Source organism: Prosopis cineraria, unplaced genomic scaffold (genome assembly GCF_029017545.1).
Source record: "Prosopis cineraria cultivar Desert tree isolate PC_DT_omini unplaced genomic scaffold, ASM2901754v1 PC8, whole genome shotgun sequence".
Lineage (NCBI taxonomy): Eukaryota > Viridiplantae > Streptophyta > Magnoliopsida > Fabales > Fabaceae > Prosopis > Prosopis cineraria.
Window position 1 is genome coordinate 25,521,535 of NW_026555339.1, and position 4,276 is coordinate 25,525,810.

Below are 4,276 nucleotides of genomic sequence, written 5' to 3' on the forward strand. Positions count from 1 at the left end.
AATTAGAAGAACTCTCAATTGGAACAAGCCTCCTATCACTATAAGAATTAGAAGAAGGTGTAAGAGAATTACCACTTGGATTGTAGCTTTGAGAAGAGCTACCTTGAGACAAATGAGGTGGAGGGTCACGGCCAAAGGTGTTTTGATAGGATCCTCTTTGTTGATTGTCTTGTAAAGCCACATTTGGATTTGAATAGGAGAAATTAGGATGGTCTCTCCATGAAGGGTTGTAAGTATTAGAATAAGCTCCTTGCCCTTGCCTCCCACCATAGGATTGTTTTCCATTGTAGATAGCATTTACTTGTTCAAACTTAATAGGACAATTGCTTTCTACATGCATAGGTGAGTCACAAAAAGTACAAGAATAAGGGACAAGTGCTTGAGAAGTACTTACATTGCTCACTTGAGATATTTGTGGAGCCAACATTCTCCCAATCTTGGCAGCTAGCAAGTCCACATATGAATCATTAAGAACTGAGGAACCTACCATATTCACATTTCTCTTTCCCTTGTAGAGTATTGAGCACCACTTGAAGCCATCTTGTCAATTAGTTCCCAAGCCTTTAAGGAAGTGAGGTCAATCAAGCATCCACCACTAGCGGCATCAATGTTAACTTTGTCTCTTGGAATCAAGCCCTCATAGAAATATTGGACTAAATTCTCACTAGAAATTTGATGGTGTGGGCATTTAGCCAAAAGGCCTTGGAATCTAGTCCAATACTCATAGAGACTCTCATCCTCTCCTTGTTGGACCCCATAGATTTGCTTTCTCAAATTGGTGACCTTGGAATTTGGAAAGAATTTATCTAAGAAGAGTCTTCTTAGCTCGGCCCATGTGCTCACTTTCACATAAGAAGGGTAGTTGAAATACCACTCCTTTGCTAAACCTTCAAGAGAAAATACAAAAGCCTTAGCTTGAACATCATCAACATTTACATGCATAGGCTTCATAGTATCACAAACCAATAGGAAAGTATGCAAAAACCTATGGCAATCCTCTCCTGGTAACCCATGAAATTTAGGCAATGCATTAATCAAAGAGGATTTAATTTCAAATTGAACATTAGTAGGAGGAACATATAAGCCATAAGGATTATCATGCCAATTAGGTTGAGTTAATTGCCTAATGCTCCTCTCCTCTCTAGGGTTATGCAAGCCTTCAAATTCATTATTAACATGGCCATCATCATGCAAATTCTCATTCCCATTCCCATGGCCCTCATTATGCACATGCTCATGTCCTAAGATACCTTCCATTGTTGAATTACAAACCAAATGAGAATCAAGAATAGGTTGTGATCTTCTCAATCTAGAAATAGTTCTTTCAATTTCTGGATCTAATTCAACAAAAGAGGTATGTTTTCTTCGGGTCATGCACTAATCAAGCTCAAGAAAATTAAGAACAAAGAACAAACTAAACTAAAATGCAAATCAACATGAAACAATTCAAAACACACAAAAGCAAGAGAAATAATTTTTTTTTTTTTATTAAACTCAATAGCAACAAAATGAAAAAAAAAAATAACACCAAACAAGTAGAAAGAGAGTTAGAAATGCTCAATCAAGAAGCTTTGGCAATTCTGGAATTCGCACAGTAGGCTCTCTGGAGACAGTGAACTTGTGAATTTTCTATCAGCAAATCCACATGATAAATTCCCCTGAAACTTTTATGAGAAACACAAGAGATATACAGGAAAATTATATAAAACTTTTAGATTAAAAATCCTTCCCAATCGTTCCCAGAATTTTTCACAAGTTGGTCCTCAAGTCTGGAGAAACAGGATTTCGTCCAGAAGACCTTCAGAGCTTCTAACAAACTTTCAAATAGGAAAATGGAAAAATTGAAGAAAATCCTAAACACAAGAAACAAAGATAAGACAGCGATAAGAAAAAATGAAACTGGAATCAATCAATTTGAACGCACAAAGAGGAAGATATGCTAACTCAAAGTTGAAACAGGGTTTTGGGAATCCTCTGTAATGGCTCCCTGGACCTTGTTAGATTGTAAAATTTCCACAGGACACTTCCCACGTCCAAAATTGACCAAACCAATTTTAAAGTGAAGCTAGGATATAGAGCTTTCAATGAAATAAATTTCAAGTTCAAATTCCCTCAGACTCATTCCCAGTTAATTTTTCAATTTCAGACAGAGACACTAGAAACAGAGTATTTTCAGCTCTACACCAAACCAACGAAAATTGCACTAATTTTTTTTTTCAAAACAGAATAAAAACACTCAAAACACACAAAAAAACACTAAACAAAACACAAAAAACAAATTTTTATAATTTTTCAAAAAATTTTCAGGAACACTAAAAATGTAAATTAAGTACTAAACAACCTTAGAATTAAACTTAAACCATTCCCCGGCAACGGCGCCAAAATTTTGATAGGAAATTAGTCGCTTATCCTCAAAATTACACTAAAGCTAACCCTAATGCAATATAGGGCCAACCCTAGGTCATCTCCCAAGGAATGGTTTTAAGTCTAATTGAAAGTTATCTAGTGAAATAAATCAACCAAAGTTTGTAGGAATTTAGTTATCTAGCTAATTATCTAAACTAATTACCTAATATGCAAGTAATTAAAATGCTAGTGAAAGTGAGTGAAATGAACTTCCCTTTTACAATAATGGAACCCTAGAGATTAGTTGATTTTGGACTCATTATCTTCTCATGATTAGGCTAAGTTTAGCTTCCCTTTCCTCTTGACTAAAGCTGTCATGACTTAAGAAAATTATCCTAAGCCAATTAACCTAATTAGCTAACCTCCCTAGGTCTTAGATTAAAGTCCCTAGTTCAATTAACCAATTGGTGAAGACATTAGCCAAGTGATTCACTCAAAATCCTCTCTCAACAGCCATGGTCAAACACATAAATTGAGCAACCACAAGATTATGTCAAGCTACTCAACAACACAAGCATTAACACCACAAGATTATGCAATATTAACACAAGAAATTCACTAATTGAAAAACACAAGATTATGTGCCAAACAAAGAGTGGCAAAATTCAGTCATGGCTGTCCAAGGAAGAAATTAAATGAAACAATCCTCTCTCTTTACATCAACATCAAATTCAAATTAGAATTTATAAGCTAAGATGATTAAACCCTAGATTAAGGAATCTAACCATCTAGTAAAAAGAGAAGAGGATAGGAAACAAAAGAACTTAGCCAATTTGAAGCTCAAGACTCATCCTCCATCTTCATCTCTCTAGGATTCCACAAAGAAACTTAGCCAATCTTCATCTTCAAGAACCCTAGTGATTGCTTGTGAAGGCCAAACTCCATAGCTCTTGAATGATGGAAATGAGCTTCAATCCTTGTGAAAATGGAAGGGATGGAACGAAAATGAAGAGAGGAGAAGAATGGTGAATATGAGTTTTTGGAGGTTTGGTGGCTGAAAATGGAGGTTAGGGTGCTGGAAAATGAAGAACAAAAGAGAGAAAATGAAGAACACTATGAACAAGAGAGAGAGAGAGAGAATGTGGAAGATGAATGAGATATGTGTTGGATCCCATTTGGGACTTAAAATGGCGTGCTCCTTGGTGTCTCCCATCAGCTGAAGCTTAATTAAAATAAGGAAAAAGAAATTAAAATGTAAATGGGAGCCTTGTCACACTTGCAAGGTGGCAACTTCCTATTGGTTTGTAGATGATTCCAATGTGTGCCTAATTTCCCATGTGTCATCCACATCATTTTAGCTGATCTAATCCCTCAAAATAATCATAATTCACGTGCAAACCATCAGCCATTGTCCTCAAGGAGTGTTGACCTCAATTGCCCAATTGATGCACAAGTCACATGCCACCTATGTCACATAAATCACATAATTCAATTAAATAGCATATGATATAATAAAATCTAATTCATGTCCAGAATTAAATTCATAATTAGAAGGGAGAATTTATTAAATTAACCAAGTTTCAGGCTGCACAAAATTATATAAAAATTTTCACACAAAGGCAAACCAAAAACTAGGACAAACTAAGACACTTAAGAAAGTGTTGACTTTTTATTTAATTACTCCCAAACTAAAATGAATTTTAAAAAATATAATTTCACCATTCATCAACTGGACATAAAATGCACTTTGTCAATTTTTCTTGTACATTTTCTCAAAAGTTCATTTTTTGGACCAAAATGCCCCTAGTGCACTGATCTTAGAAACTTAGGCAAAGTTCCAAATCTAATGCAATGTGTGCACTTGAAGGTGATAAATCATTAAAAAATGGTCCTAATTGACAAATAAAAGTGGGTAACAAATGTGTTCTAT

At 35.2% G+C, this 4,276-nt stretch overlaps 1 non-coding gene across 1 annotated transcript; it reads left to right on the forward strand.

The window, feature by feature from the left end:
- The first annotated feature begins 670 nt into the window (after nt 1–670).
- LOC129319104 (small nucleolar RNA R71) lies at nt 671–777 on the forward strand. The gene has a single exon (XR_008595416.1). It is a non-coding gene; the product is annotated as a small nucleolar RNA R71 (small nucleolar RNA).
- Nucleotides 778–4,276: the final 3,499 nt, after the last annotated feature.